The 16,970-nt window shown below is 46.8% G+C and overlaps 1 long non-coding RNA gene across 1 annotated transcript in view; it reads right to left on the minus strand.

The window, feature by feature from the left end:
- Positions 1 to 16,970, minus strand: part of LOC138468339 (uncharacterized) — a 218,169-nt gene that overhangs the window by 32,545 nt on the left and 168,654 nt on the right. The gene's annotated exons all lie outside the window — the stretch shown is intronic.

A 16,970-nucleotide genomic window follows, 5' to 3' on the forward strand; every position in this document is an offset into this window, starting at 1 on the left:
AAAGTTGAATGTTCAGAAATGGTCGTACCAGCGTTCCCTCTCCTTATTTAGGGACACATGACCACTCTTAGGAATAGTCTTTCAAATAATGGAACAATGGGCGTTTGCCACGTTTAGCTTCTTACGCGCGTAAGAGGCACTTTTCCTTATACGCGGGTGTTACAATTCCATAGTCCAAAAGCTTTTGAATACAACTATCAGCTTCTACTCACTTCAATTCTTACGAATGTGGCTAAGGAGCTGGTTACTGTTACGGCAAGGCTTGCACAATGTTTTAGAACGCTGTGCTTCACTCCCGGCTTCTGAAAAACTTGCTCTTTGGGTCGCACTGCTTTTCCGACTTCTGCTACAACTTCTACTGCTTCTGGCTCACTTGAGACCCACACCCTTCTCCTAAACAGGCATCACTGGTCCAGCCACTCGTTTTGAGAGTCTCCTTTACTCCCGAGACCCTCTGCTTGACAATTGCTTCTTGCCTTAGTCTCTGACACGCCACCAGCTACAATCAGGTGAACATGGAGAAAAACATTTCTCCCGCACGTCTTTCGCTGCGCAGCCTCTGGAATTCAGAGTTCGGGAGGACAGGAATCGCTCAGAACACATAGGTGAAATCTGCTGTCTCCTTGTTCCAGCGGCCCTCTTGTTCTCCCACTTGGTTTCCCTGCCTTGTGTCTTCCTTCTGCTTCCACTGCTACAGCCTGCACTCCAGCAAACGTTCCAGCACCTTCCACTCCTTCCTTCTGCCTGCACCTGAGGGGGGCCTTTTATCCCTCCCAGGATCTGTTGGGTGGTCAAGGAGGTCCCCTTGATTATGAGGGATTCATGTTGTGTACACCATATTGATGACAGGGGGGATGACAGCAAAACTGGGATAGTATCGAAAATCTAGATGAATCACGTAGAAAGATACGAACACAAGTCCATACAATGGGGTGCTTTTTTTCCACGGTTAGTTGTTACACAGGCATTCTAAAAGAGCAGGGATATTCTTGACGGAAAAGAGAATTAATTACCTAGTAATAAGGTCTTACGAACAGAGCAAGGTTCACAGCCCTTGCAAGAGCACAGATGTTATCTAGCCCTTTGTATTGGTCCGACGTTTTTTTTTCCAGGGCATCATAGGTTGCATGTGGCCACATAAATTAGATTAAGGTACCAGGAGTATGTGGAATGGAGATGGCTATCTATAGTTCAAAGGAAATCCTGCAGACCCCTCTCTATTTGCCAAAATATGTCAGCAGGACCATGTGCAATCATAGTTAAAGTTAAAAGCCTTAGCCCAGTTATTGTTAGCAATGAATTAGGTTTTCAATACCAATGTGTAACCATGTACTGACCTCAGGACCTACTACAAGGAATCCCAAGAAGAGGTGTGCTTTGAATATGATCTGAAGATAACAATGAAGATAAGCCTGACCAATGAAAATGGCAGAATGTGAGAGAAAGTGGATTTCTTTGAAGAGGTATTGTTCAAACATACTTCGGGGAGGGGGGGAACGTGGGTGTTCATAAAGGTATCTGCAAGTGTTTTAAATATTTGCAAAAAGTATATAAACTGCCAACTGATGTTGTATTGTTGTGACTTGGTTTAGTTTGGTCCTGCAACACCATCTAACCGCTCCAGTGAGCTTTTATACAATAAACTTGCTTTATGTACAACCGTGTCCTCACTTCTTAAGTGGTGGGAGGCTGTTTCGGGTTAAGGTGATTAAAGGTCCACCCGTACAATTACTTCAGCTGTGGGCTGTTAGGCCCAATTGCCTGGCTACTATAATGGCTGTTAGGCTTAATTGCCTTCCTGTTACATCTGCATGCCTCTTCAGCCCTCTTCCTCCTCAGTCCTTCTTGAATTCTGGGACTTGTAGTTCCCTTCAATAAAGTTGTTTTTTTCAATATTTAAATTACTTGCAAGGATAGATTTAATTCCCTTAATGTTGTTAAGAGACGGGCTATAAGAATTAGCTGTCAGAGGAAGGTAGTTCATTGAAGACAACATATCCATGTCTCTGTACATTATACCTTTGGAATTGAGGAAGGTGTTTAGTTTGAGATAACCAAAAATATCATTCTTTTGGTAAAGTTTGCTCAGATTTTACAACCTCAGGATTCACAACCCCAGATGTCATATGAGGTGTAGGGAAATTAAAATGACAATAAGCCATTAGCTATTTGGGTATCATAGGAAGAGTCTTCCTTCTAGAGGAAAATAACTTGTGTCTGAGGAATTCGACCATCCGCACGGTGGGTGTGCACTCGCCTGAGCTTTTTAAAATATTTCTTTGAGGAATTGAATGATGGGAGATCAACCTCGGAAAATGTGTGGGGCTAATCCGCACACATTTTCCGATGCTCACTGCATGACAAACCCCTAGACCAGTGTAATCTGGGGTGTTGTGGGGGACAGCCTACAGGCGTGGTCCTCCCCGTCACATTTAGTTGTAATATGACACCCATGATCACATGAAGACATTTGAAAAGGGGGAGGGCATAACCTTCCTCCTGCCATGGGAAGCCTAACACACAAAGGTGACAGGAAAGCCAACACCTTTTTTGAAATGCATCTGTGTCAACCAGAAGTCCGCTCCCGCCCCTTAGTACCAAGGGTAGTGCACTGTCATGTCTGGGACAACTGTTTACAGTAGGAAACCCCTGCAAGGGGTGTGAGATGCATTTAAAGGCCCTAAACAGAAGTCCCTTTAACATGAATAGCAAGATTTTAAACACTGAAACAAAAACGGCCTGGCTTTTGTTGTTTTTCGAGTGAAGTTAAAGAGTTATGTGGAAAGGGGCCCACCTGTCATCAACAATGGACTAAAGAAGGAGGAAGCAAAGATCCCCGTCACATGGAAAACAGCAATTTTAAACAAATGAAAACAAAAACGGCCTGCACATGTGTGTGCAAAATAAAAACAGTTTTAAGAAGCAAAAGTGAAAAAATATCACTGTTCACAGAATGTCAGAAAAACAAAACATGTGTGGATTAACAAAAGCAGTATATATTATGTTTCACCTACAGAACTACAGTGACATTTGAAGAGCCACTTTGTCTGCATGGAAAATGTCAGCCCAAGGCAGACCCTGTTTCTAGCTGTGGTCAAAATTTCACAAAGGAAATCTCCCACTTCCAGCCTGGATGTCACATCTCCCATATAATGACCACCTGCAATAGAATTTCCCGCTAAAAGTGTTGAAAGCCCAGTGTTCTTCAGACCTGCTGGCTCTGAAAGCAGAGACTTCAAGGAAAGTAATACTTGGCTGGAGGATGACTACAATGTGTGAAGACTGGCAGCTGCTACTTCAAAGAGCAAACTACCAACTTCAGAGAGCGTCATAAAAAAACCTCTGGTCACAGGCTGACCCCATGAAAACAAATAGCCGGAAGGCAGAAAATTCCCTATGTGCCACATGAACATTCACAATTAATTTAAAAGGACTATCATTTAGGCCTTTTTCTCGGCAACAATAATGTGGATTGATTTCATTTTTTTTTACCATTATTGTGTAATTTTCAGGAGATTCGGGGGATATAAAATGCATCTACCTGTGACTCTGGGAACTGCAATGGCCAGTTAGACTAGGTTTCTGGCTGATGTGAACATGTACAAATGTGAGAGTTGGCGAGCGTGTGGAAAATGACTTACATCTTCATAACTGTTGTGCTTTTTATGGAAACGGCAGAAATGTGCCACATGGCCATGCTACATCGTACAAATTTTGCAGTTGGCTTATCTAATTCTCCATGATCAGCTAAAACTATGTTTAGTATGGCAGTTGCTAGGAAAACTATGAAGTTGTGATACATACCTAGTTTTTGCCAAAAAGGTTGAAAGGCGAACAAAGGGTGATGACAAATGGGAATAGACATATGTTGCTCCAGACCCCTAAACCAATCCTGACTTGGAGGCTGAGTTGGTGCATAGAGAGTGGGTAACTGTCCAATCCTAGTAGCAGGGATTATTGCAGGGTACTTCCCCAGGATTGTAAAATTGGTGATGCCATTGCTGCTATATAAAGGGGGATTGCACTAGGACAGGGGAACACAAAAACCAGACAGACAGAAAAAGGAGAAAGACAGGAGGACAGAGAGAAGAGCCAGACAACCAGGAAGGATGCTGAAATGTACCATCCGACAGCTGTAGGGAGACACCAGAGGAGATTGCTGAGAGTGCATCTGGGTGGCGCTGTCTATTTCTAGGAAGGCCTCAAAGCTGATTGGGTCCTGTGGTGGAGAGCAGAAGGCCATCTTAGAGAGAGTAGGGTGACCAGACACCTGCCCTATCTTTCCAGAGTGTCCTGAGAAGCAGCTGGCTTTCCTGAATCGTAAACAGAGGCTTGCTATGCAAGCGGAACTAAGCCCTGGAAAACCAAAAGGTGGGGGTGGGGTGTGTTCATCTGCGTGCCTTGAATCCTTTCCCTTTATAGTGGGTGGGGGGGGGGGCAAAACTGCATAGATCCTTAGCCTATGTAACCAAAAATATTAATTGAATCCCCATTTGCCAGAACATTACGGGGTGAATTTTGTTAAAATGTTAATTTAATAAAGCTCCCTTCCCAGTGTGCACTGAAAACTATAGCCTATAATTTAATTGGGTAATCCTTACTGTCCAGATGACTCAGACTACTTTAAGGAAGAGGGGTGTCTTTGTTCTTAAATAAGTCCAACCTTTTTAATCTGCTTCCCCAACACAGGCCTTGCAGGAAAGGGGGGAGGAGGTGGCTCTGAAAATCATAATTCCCCAAAGCATTCCAATGTTTCTGTCTGACTTCCCAACATAGACCAAAACAGGGGGGCGGGGGGTCTGGAAAACAAAGTGATACATCACCCTGTGTTTATTTTAAACCAAAAGTGTGGGTGAAATTATAATTGGCATATGTATTTTTACCAATCTTAAAATCCTACTGCTCGCCTTTTAAGCCGGCAGGAAAATCATCATCATTAAACAACTTTATACGGGCTGCGAGGCCATCAAAGTACATCCTAGCAATACATTTCTAGTACATTATTACAACAATCACAGAAAAAACAGAACAATGAAAGAAGCAGCACCCTCCTTAAGTGTCACCGGGCAGATCGTTATCCAGAATTCAAAACTACCAACCCCATGCCTCGTTTAACTCCTGAATCACCTCAGACCCAAGACATCAGCAGGAAGGGGCGCATGGTCAAAGTTGGGGGCTGAGCTTTCTATAATCCCACTTCTTCGGGTCAGCCAATGGCGATTACATTTTTCAAGAACATCCCTAAAGACCAGTTTAACAGAGTCCGTTTTGGCAGGCATTTCCTTGGACAGTCTGGTGCACTCCAACATGGAGCCCTTAGACAGAAAAACATAGTCCCCTACAGAACGCAACTAATGAAGGCATTTGTTCAAGAGGGCGTCCCTTGGTTCTCTACTATCAAAGGGTAATTTTTGGACCCTGTGAAGGAACATCGTAGAACTTCTACGTCCTTCATGTGCATGGTGCCTATGCAGAGACCTCCCATGACAGGGGATTTAATCATTACCCACCCTCCCCACTGGGCGCTTGTTTCACGGGACCCTCAAGGCAAGGTTCTGCGATGGTGGGGGCTCATCCCCCAAGGTTGGACTCTTAATAGTCTCTCTTAGTAGGATTGGTATTGGGGGTTGGACCACATCTGGTTGACTCTTTATGGTTGGGGCGATCAGGGCTCCAGAGGCAAGGGGGGAGACAAGGACACAGGATAGGACCCTGTGTCAGTAGATGACCCAGCCCCCCCCCAGGCCAGCCCCTAGTGAGCCCTCTCCACCTCACCCCCCATCACCTCTTTAATCTTAACCAATAATAGATTTTTAATGTCAGCCAGTTAAGAAATCAGATGTTGACGAGCAGAGCTGAGACTGGCAGGGAAGGATTTCCTTAGGTAGGTGGTTTGGGTACCCAGAGTAGGCTGAGACGTAGGAAGGAGCTAGCCCTCAAAAGTGCTTCTGATATGGGCTTGCTCAAAGTGCTGCAGAGAGGGCTGAACTGCTTTCCCTCACCCAATCCATCCGAGCCCAGGTCCATTGGATCCACAGCCGGGGGGACGAAAGAAGACAGAGGATGGGCTTCAGCAGCAGCCGATATCATCCGCGAGTCTGTGGTCAGTCAGGTAATGCCATGGCCGGGGGTTGGACCAGAAGGTAAGTAAGATGGAGCCGGCACCAGAGATGAGGCAGAAGGAACACAACCTCCGGTCAGTTTGGCTATACGCATAATAATCCTCTCACAGCCGTTGGCCAGGGTATCAAGAAGGTCAGCGGTAGCCACACAATCAAGGCCCCCTCCAGAGGTTAGCAGGTTAAAATCGGGCACATATTCATATAAGAGTGGAAGCAAGGAGTGGCTTCTAAACAGGTGCTAAGGTAATCCCAGAATGCCGTAGGAGAGACCCCCCCCTTAAAGGCTATGGGTGCAGACAGTCTTTGGTGCTGGCTCCCCATTGCCCCCCGCAGATCACAAATGATGTCTGCAGGCAACTGGGTGAGTGCTCCATTCACATTAGAGCACCAAAAGCAAATTCCACTTCCCTGACTCCCACCCCCCCCCCCCAACACTTTAGGTAACATCTCCCCCTTCTTCGTCCCGCTATAAGTATTCTATTCACTTTTACATCCAAGGGCCTTTGCAGGTTCGAAAAAAGAAGAACAAGTTACTTACCAACTGTAACGTTCTTTCGACTGGATGTTCCTCCCACCTATTCCTCATTTTATGATAAATTGTTATCTCTAGCTTTGCTGGTTCGGAAAAAAATGTTCTCGGCAGAGGGCGCTGTGCTTGAGGTTGTGCCGTCGATTGTCCCTCGACAGACTTCGTACTCTGTCAATGTCACCGATGGTATAAATAGCTCGAGCCGCGCCCGTTGCTTCAGTTTTTTTTTTTTCGATGAAAATATAGGAGGAACACCCAGGCGTGCCCCATGACAGATACATTCTTCGTGAGAGGAAAGTGTAAGAAAACGTAAACTGTACTGCGGGGTAGGATGGGAGGGTAGATGAGGAATAAGTGGGAGGAACATCCAGTCGAAAGAACGTTACAGTTGGTAAGAAACTTGTTCTTCGAATGGATTGTGCCCTCCCACGTATTCCTCATCTTATGATAGACTCCCATAGCAGTGGCAATTTTGGAGGTGGGAGTACTAATTACAGTTTTCATAGACAGAATGCAGAACTGCCTTGGCAAATAACCCCTCATTGGAGGAGGCAGTATCCAAGCAGTAATGCTTGATAAAAGCATGCATTGTTTTCCAAGTTGCAGCTGAACAAATATCTGCTGCCGGAACTCCCCTCTTTAGAGCCGCAGAAGTAGCCATTCCCCTTGTAGAATGGGCTCGAAGCCCATCTGGTGGGTCTTTTCCCGCCAATCTGTAGCATTCAATTATGGCCAAAATGATCCAGCGGGATATGGTCTGTTTTGTTACTGATAAGCCCAGTTTATGACCAGTATAACCCACAAACAGTTGGTCATCTTGTCGTATTTTAGACATCCTCGAGATGTAAAAACTAAGAGCCTTCTTGGAATCTAGTCTGTGCAGTCTCTCCTGTTCCTTGCCCAAATGAGGAGGATCAAATGTTGGTAGTATTATTTTTTATGACAAATGGAGTCCGAAACTACCTTTGGTAAAAAGGAAGGTTTAAACTTAAGGACTATCCTTATAAAAAACAGTATATGGTGGTTTGCATGAGAGAGTCTGAAATTCACTAACCCTGCGGGCTGATGATAGGGCCACAAGAAGGACAGTCTTTAGTGTTAGTAGCCTCAATGGACAGAAGTGCAGAGGCTCAAAAGGTATGCAAGTCAAAAATGTTAGTACTACATTTAAATCCCAAGTTGGGACATGGAAAGGTACTGGAGGGTATATGTTAGTAAGCCCTTTTAAGAATTGAATGATTAATGGTATTTTGAAATATGAAATCTCTTCCGAGGTGCGCATGAAAATGGACAGCAAAGCAAGGTATCCTTTTATTGTTCCTATCTGGATCCCCAGATTGGCTAGATGTAACAGAAAAGAGCACCATTGGAGTCCCACATTGAAAAGGTTCCACATCCTTATCTTTGCACCAGTTACTAAACCTGTTCCAGCGACATCTGTACAAAGATTTTGTTGCTGGTCTTCTGGCCGAAAGCAAGACTTCCATTACGTCATCCGGAAGTTCCCAATCCCTGTATCTCAACCTCTCAGAAACCATGCGTGAAGGTTGAGTGTCTTGACCTCTGGATGGAGAACCCGACCTTCCTCTTGCGAGAGAAGATCCTCTCTTTGTGGAAGACGTATTGGAGGGCAGATGGACATGTGTAGAAGGTCCGGGTACCACGCCCTCCTGGCCCAATCCGGGGCAATTAGGATCATGGTTTTCCTTAACTTTCTCAACCTCCCGATGACTTGAGGAATCACGGGGACTGGTGGAAACGCGTACAGCAGTGGAAACTTCCACTCCACTATGAATGCGTCTCCCAGAGCTCCTCTTTGAGGAAATTCCCTTGAGCAGTATTGATCGCACTTCTGGTTGATTGCGGTGGCAAATAGATCCACTTGAGGGGTTCCCCAAAGGGTGAAGATCTCCAGAAGGACTTCCCGAGCCAGCTCCCACTCGTGAGAGACCGTGCTCTGCCTGCTCAGAGCATCTGCCGCCGTGTTCTTCTCTCCGGCTAGGTGAATTGCAGACAGAGAGATTCCTTCTCGTATTGCCCAGAACCATAGCTGCATTGCCTCTCTGCACAGTGGTAGTGACCCTACTCCTCCTCTTTTGTTGAGGTAGTACATGGCCACCGTGTTGTCTGTCATTATCAGGACATTCTTTCCCTATACAGAGGGCAGAAAGGCCTTCAGCGCTAGTCTGATTGCCCTCAGCTCCAAAAGGTTAATGTGTAGTTTGGACTCCGATGGAGACCAACGACCGCTGATTGTCAGATCGTTGGTGTGTGCTCCCCACCCCGTGAGTGAGGCGTCCGTCACTACTGTTACCTCGGGCCATGGTTGCCAAAAAGATTCTCCCTTGAGAATGTTGTCGTTGCAAGCCCACCATAGAAGATCCTGAGCAACTACGCTCGGGACTTGCAGAAGATCCGACATATTCCCTGAGAACTGGGACCACTGAGTTCCAAGTGCCCATTGAAGGGATCTCATTCTCAACCTGGCCTCTGGTACAAGGAAAATGCAGGATGCCATGAGGCCGAGCAACCTAAGAAAATCGAAGGCCGGTAGACGTTGGGCATTCTGGAACTTCGTTACCATCTGCTGGATGTGGAGAGCTCTCACTTTGGGAGGCGAGTCTTTTCCCGAGGAAGTATCCAAGACTGCTCCGATAAACGGGAGCTTTTGGGATGGTATCATATGAGACTTCTTGAAATTGAGAGAGAAGCCCAATTTGTGGAGGAAGTGGCAAGTGATCGAAAGATGTTCCTGAGCTTGTTTTGGAGAACTTGCTCTGATCAACCAGTCGTCCAGGTAGGGGTAGATGTGAATACCCCCTCTCCTGAGGCTCGCTGCCACAACTGCCAACAGTTTGGTGAAAACCCTTCGTCGCGGAGGTCAACCCACATGGCAGAACCCGAAACTGATAATGAGAGTTGCCAATCGAGAACCTCTGGCACTTTCTGTGCTTTGGATGGATTGGCACATGAAAGTAAGCATCCTGAAGGTCCAATGATACCAACCAATCTTGGTGTTGGAGAGCCTGAAGGATCTGAGAAAGAGGGACCATCTTGAACTTGTCCTTCCTGAGGAACTTATCCAAGATGGGTCTCAGTCCTCAGTCCTGTTTTGGGATGAGAAAATATGGGGAGTACCAACCCCTGTTCCTCTCCGCTACAGGTACCTGTTCTATGGCACCTTTCTCTAACAGGATTAGAATTTCCTGCAACAGGAGCGGGTCTGGAGTTTTTACAGAGTTAGGATCTCAGTGGATGATTCTGAGGCCTTTTTTGGAAGGGGAGACAGTAACCTTGAGCTACTGTTTCCAGTGCCCAAGCATCTGAGGTAATGCCTCGCCATTCCTTCAGTTGCTGAGAGATCCTGCCTCCCACTGGTGTTTTGTGCAACAGGGTGTCAGGGGGATTTGGAGGCGGCTGCAGGAGTGGCTGAGGGTACAGATGCCACTCCTAAGGCTGATTTTGCACCACTTCCTCGTGCTCCACGAGGGAAGTTTCTTTTGCCTCTTTGAGAAGCCTCTCCTCTTCCTCTACCAAATCAGGAGTAGTAACGAAAAGAACGACCCCTCCAGGAAGATGAGCCGGAATGGGGTTTTAGAGGCTGGCGCATGGAGGCACTAAGCGATTTAGCTGCCGCTTTCGAGGTCTGAAGTTTTTCTAGGCTTTCATCAGCCTTACTGCCAAACAGCCTCAAGCCATCAAAAGGCATGTTGAGGAGTCTAGCTTGCACGTCTGGTGCAAACCCTGACTTCCTCAACCACGCAAATCTGCGTAGCACAATGCTTGCAGCCATGGATCTGCTGATACTATCAGCAGTATCCAGTCCAGACTGGAGACATTCCCCCATTGCCTTCTTTCCGTCTGACTATATTCAGGAAGCCTTCCCTTTCCTCACCTTCTGGAATATGCTCAGCCGTCGCCGAAATACAGTCCCACAGGGTATGGGTAAACCTGGCCAGGATACAGGTGACATTTGTCGATTTAAGGGCCATACTATCTGAAGTGAAAACTTTACGTGCCAAGGCATCAACTTTTTTATCCTCTCTATCTGAAGGGATAGTGGGATATGCAGTTTGCTTTGATGTGGATGCTGCCTGAATAACTAGACTTTCTGGAGTCGGATTCCTGTTTAAGTATTCAGGATCCGTACCAGCTGGTCTGTATTTCTTGGGGAAATTACTATCTGCAGCAGCAATGCTCTCAGGCTTTTCCCAGTTTTTCTCCACCCTCCTCTGAAGAGCCCTGTGAAAGGGGAGAACTGGATCTTTTTGAGGACCTCTGACAATTATATCCATCATGTCATCTTATTCAAAAACGGGTGAAGTGTTACCCCAACCCATATACTCAATTACTCTGGTCATAAGACTCCTGTACCCTGAGTCTGCATGCTCTGCAGGATCAGGTCTGGCAAACTCTAATTCTGGGGAGGTGCCAATTCCACTGGCAGAATGTAGAGTGTCACTCAGATCTCTTATTTTGGACTCTTGATCAACGAGTTCCTCAGGAACTTGTTTCATGCCATATGAAACTCCAAAGGGAGTAACTTCCTCTTCCTCCGAGCCAGATTCCTCATAAATTGAGGACATAGACTTAAAAAAGTCTGACCTGGGCAACGGAGTAAATCTTCTTTCTTCCTCTACTATACATGTCGAAGGAATAGAAAAATCCTTCGAAGTTGTCGAAGAAATCTTCGATGACTTCGAAGATGACTTCGATACAGGCGTCGAGGTTATTTTTGGTTTCGATGCCGAAACGGTCGATGCCGTTGGCGTCGAAGCCTTCGACGACTTATGTTTTTTATATGGCACCGGAAAGGTGCTCGACTCTCGAAGAGTCCTCGACGACTTGTCGTCGACTCGAGTTTTTTGAGTATCCTCGACACTACCGGTTTTTACCAAGGTAGTCTTAGACTTCCCTTTGTCGTCCAATGGAGCGACCTTAGGGGTATGGCTCCTCTGAGATTCATTCGAGGGGGTCGGGCAGCATTCTCGAATACCTCCATCTTTTTACGAAATTCTTCCCATTTTCTGGGAAAATCCGATTTTGTAAGACATCGAATTTCTTTGGTCGACTCGGAAGATGATGATGATGAGGGAGATCTATGTCTCCTCTTCATTTTTTTGGACGAGGAAGAAGAGTGTCTCGATCTACTCCTAGATCGAGATCTCTTTGAATGCCTATGGCGATCCGATTCCTTCGAATCAGTTGTTTTCTTATGTTTTTTGGACGTAGCCTTCTTAGAGGCTTCCCTCCCCACCGACAGTTTACCTCTTCTCTCACCAAGAGCTTTTTCAGTCATGGATTGGCAGGAACCACCGTCGTCGGTCCGGTGACTGGAACCGAGATACCAGAGACAAACTCGGTGGGGATCCGTGATCGACATTTTCGATCCACAATCTACACACTACTTGAACCCAGTCTTGGGTGTCGAAGGAGTCGAAGAAGACATTTTCTTCACAGAAAATCTCAAGCGCGCCATTCTCGATAGTGAAGCGATCGGAAAAACGGTACTGCAGCAACGGGCGCGGCTCGAGCTATTTATACCATCAGTGACGTCGACAGAGTATGAAGTCCGTCGAAGGACAATCGACGCCACGACCTTGAGCACAGCGCCCTCTACCGAGAATTTTTTTTTCCAAAGCAGCGAAGCTGGAGATAACGATTTATCATAAAATTAGGAATATGTGGGAGGACACAATCCATTCGAAGGGTGGATTTGTTGAGGAGGGGTGGGGGGGCAGAAGAAGGTCCTCCCCTTCTGTTGCTCCAGCCATTTCCAAAGCAACACCCCGGGGCAGGCTAACCATCTTGCACAATAGAGTCAAATGAAGCCCGGGAGCTCCACTCCCAAAAGTTAGTCTCACCTCACAACGGTCACTCTGTAATCTGCTACACTTTGCTCTTGCATGTAATCTGCTGCACTTTCCTCTTGCACCTGTTGGAACTCCACCCGTGGATCGCGAACACCCAGGGGGGAGCAAACACCTGCGCCCTTTCCACCCGCTGACTTGCACCCTTGCGGGTGAAGCCTGCAGTATTTATCCTGTTGGGGGCGGGGCTTGGGCAGCAGCACCTGTACGGCCAAGAAAGAGGTCATTTTAGAGAGTGGAGTGACAAGACCCCTGCCCTATCTGTCCTGAGAAGCAGCTGGCTTTCCTGAACCTTAAACAGAGGCTTGCTATGCAAGTAGAACTAAACCCTGGAAAACTAAATAAGGTGGGAGCGGGCGGATTCTGCTTGTCTTAAATCCTTTCCCTTTATAGTGGGTAGGTGGGGGGGGGCAAAACTGTGTAGATCCTTAGCCTATGTAACTAGACATATTAATTTAATTCCCTATTTTGAAAAACACCACAGGGTGAATTTTGTTAAAATTCGAAATTAGCAAATCTCACTTCCCAGTGCACGCTGAAAACTATAGCCTGTAATTTATTTAATTGGGTAATAGATGTTGTCCAGCTGACGCTGACTTCTTTAAGCAAGAGGGGTGTGTTTGTTCTTAAATCAGTCCAACGTTTTTATCCAGCTTCCCCAACACAGGCCTTTCATTAAGGGGGGAAACTGAAAACCAAAATTCCCCAAAGAATTCCAATTTTTCTGTCTGCCTTCCCAAAATAGACCAAAACAAGGGGGGTCTGGAAAAGAAAGCGATAAATCACCCTGTGTTTATTTTAAACCAAAAGTGTGGGAGAAAATATAATTGCCATATGTATTTTTAGCAATCTTGAAATCCTACTGCTACCCTTTTAAGCCTGCAGGAAAATCAAAATCTCACAACATTAGTGACTTCTTTATTGATCAGTGTAATTATTTTGTGAAGTGAACATTAAAGAAAGGGAAGGATTGCGTCTGTGTTCTTTTTAACTCACTTGTGATTTATTTATGGTGAGAGAAGTGATTGTGTTGTGCCACAGATAAAGTGGTGTTTGATATTTTGTGCTAATTTCTATTACTGTTCATTTAAATAAATACCAATATATTTCCTGTACACCGGCCTGGTTCTTGCCTCATTGTTGGCTCATGGGAGAGGGAACCAAGGGGCATGATGTGGCTGAGATAGGGCTTAAAAAAAGAATCTGTTAAACAGTTTGTTGAATAACCACTTGAGTGGGGAGGGAAGGAACTCCACGTGTTGAGGGTGGCTTCTCAATAAACCGTTACAGGGGACACCCTTTCAAAAGGGAAAGTATGTGATTTGATGGAGACAGAACGGCTGTTCTCGCCATAACTTCAAGGGAGACATGTGCTTTGATAAGGAACCACACAGAGCTCAATTAACCAGACCCTTTGATCCACAACAGACAGGAAGATGGGTGGGACTTCGTAGTAGATGTTTTCACCCCTTTACCTTTTCCTGTTTCAAAGCACTCTGGTTGGGACCTCACGCATGACAAAAGCTTGTTGGTGGGGGACTCAGGATTGGTTCATTAAGGTCGGCTTAGACTGCACCAATCACTGGGACCCATTTGGCTTTGAAAGAGGGCTGAACCCCTCTCTTGGCAGATCATCTAACGACTTTGCAAGGAGTAACAAGGACTAATTTGGACCCTGGCTGAAAGTACAGTCGGTCATACAGCTTCCGCCAGTGATGGAAGGCCAGGGAATCCAAGAGGGAAGCAAGATCCCTCCCCTAAACATCTCCCAAGGAACAGAGGGAGATATTGAATCCAGAGGACCCTCCAAGTAGCTCCAGACCCGGTACCCAGCCAGCACACAGCGTGCCCTGCTGGGCTCTTTAAGCAAGCTTCCTAGGTGGGAAGTTCCAGAGAGTCTCTGAACCAAACCAAGGACAAGGCCGTTGCCTGCAACACTCCTCAGCTTTGGGCCGTCCGCCTTAAATAACGACACAAGCCCAGCAAAGAAGCTAGGAGTGCACTGACAAGCATCAACCAGTGTCCAATTTTAAGGAAATTAGAGGCAGTCTAGCCTCTCGAGCTGCAACTGACTGCACCGCTGTTGTCACACCAGTCGCTCACGCCATCCGAGACACCACGACCAGTGCTTCAGATCCGTCGACCAGCACTGAAACAACGATTCCTGACCCAGAGCAGCCGTATAGGGCAGCCTGCAGCCGTCCGTCCAGTCTCGCTCGCTGCCCGATTCCTGCAGCAGTCATTCGTCTTGAAATCTGTCGCAAAAGCGGCAAAGCACCCTGAAACCAACTTGACGCTGTCAAGCACCAAGAATAAGGTACATTGTGGCTATGTTCCCCTTACCCTTCTCCGAAGGCCCCCCAGTGATGTTTTATGTCTCATTGTCCCTTTGTGCTGAAACCACGTATCCTTGAACTATGGAGATTAATTACTTGATCAACTACCCTCCTGTCAGTATCCAGAGTGCATAAATTACCTATGTGCATAAGGTTGCACATGTAAATACTACTGATTATGTATTAATGGGATTACTTTATATGTAAATATCTTATGTCTGTAAATATTCTTATTAAGATTTATGCCAAACAACTCTCTATTGTTGCCTATGGTAACCCTGTAATGTTTATTACCTGCTTTCCAGCGCCAAGATACCTACGGGTTTGGCGCGTGTTACAAATGCTAAATGAATAAATCCTTTTTCCTTCTTGAAACAGTCTGTCCTCTGCATTCCTTTACAGGGTAGTTATATTTTGGAGTGTGCTAGAACTGTCTATTGAATAATAATAAAATAGATATTTGTATACAACCTTGACTGGACAGTGCCTTTTATCATTAAGTAATAATTGTATTTTTGCTGTGTTGCACCTACCCAACGATCTACGACCTTGCAATGATAAGCCCGCCATTCCGTCCACGTTACCAAAATTGGACAAGGTGGTTATATATTATACAATTGACTTGTGTTTTCAATCTGTTTGGATCCCTTCTGATTTACTAGAGGTGTGGGGGCCGATCGATGGTTTAGAAACCTATATTCCCAGAAGTTGATTTGGCACAGTCTGATGCCACGGAATCTTCTCACCACCCTGGGCCCTTCCTCATCTCCCTGGTGACCCTCCCAGAGTACACCACCCCCGGGCTTGGGACCAGGAAGAGCCTGCCCTCCCCTGGCCACCTGGGAGGAGGCTCTAGGCAGACTTTCAGTGAAGGATCATAAGTGTGGCTGAGGGGAAATGCAGGGGGCTGTGGGCTGGGCCTTGAAGGTACCGGATGATGGGTAACAGACAGTATTGGGTGATTAATGACTAAGCATTTCTTTTTTCTGTATATTTTTTCATGAATTGATTTGAGCTACTTCAGCAAATGAAAACAACAGTAAAAAAAACGGAAGACCGAATTTGCTTGGAAGTTTTTTGAGGGATGTTTTCTCCAAACGTTGAAACGTTTAGTTTTTACGGGTGTCCGTTAACTTGATGCAACCCTTTCATTGGCTTAAACCTTCTCTGAACTTGCAGATTGTCAACATACTTGCAGAATGCAAACGGCTTGCTAAACTATAGGTTTACTTAAATCAGTTGGGCCTGTTAAACCTCATTTGTTTGTGCCCCCACTGCCCCCTTGCCCTATTTGTGCGGCCTGGTTCCCCTCCCCCTCAGAATGATCTATAGAGAAAACACAGTTTGTAAACGGCTAGTGCCCCGTCAGCATTGGCACATGACGAGCCCCTCCTTCCTCCCCCTTCATTTGAAAGCTTGGGGGGACGTCTTGAGTGTGAGCGGATGGAGCTGCCCCCCACCCCCTTGCAACCCCCCCTGGCCTAGATGCCCGGGTGCGGGGTTGGAAGGAGGGGAGTAGCGGCTGGGGGGAGTTCCCGCCGCTGAAAGGACTGCGAGTCTCGGGGACTGAGGACAGGACACTCCAGAGCGACATGTCCCGCCGAGTAGGAAACGGGGAGCGCGTGCCAACACGGGACCAGGTCTCTCGCCCACATCTCACCCCCGCAGCACGCCCACACCCGCGGCTTCCGGGCAGCTGGCACGGCTCTACTCGGCCATACTTCCCAAAAGCCACTCAACATGGACTGGCTCCTGGCACAGAATCAGGCGCACCTCACAAGACTGCTATGCACCGAGGGGAGGGGTGCCAGTGCGGGCGCATGGGGGCATGTAGAGGTGGCCCCTGTGGCGCTTGCGCCAGTGTCGGTAACGCTCCACATAACTGGCCTCGACTCTGCTGGCAGGGGCAGTGCCAGCGCGTGAACAATGTGGGGGCGTCCGGTCGCAGGACTTATCGGACAGGGAGAGTCCTAGGAGGGGGTTGTGCCAGTTTCTTTCGTTAACGCTTCATCTCAGTACTGCCCGTGGGCATGTCTGCGGGAGAGGGCACTGCTACTAGTACTGGCATATGGGAGGGGCATGCGCGGGGCTTGGTGGGCGCTGTCGAGGGTCC

Source organism: Ambystoma mexicanum, chromosome 4q, assembly GCF_040938575.1.
Source record: "Ambystoma mexicanum isolate Mex_15411 chromosome 4q, UKY_AmexF1_1, whole genome shotgun sequence".
Lineage (NCBI taxonomy): Eukaryota > Metazoa > Chordata > Amphibia > Caudata > Ambystomatidae > Ambystoma > Ambystoma mexicanum.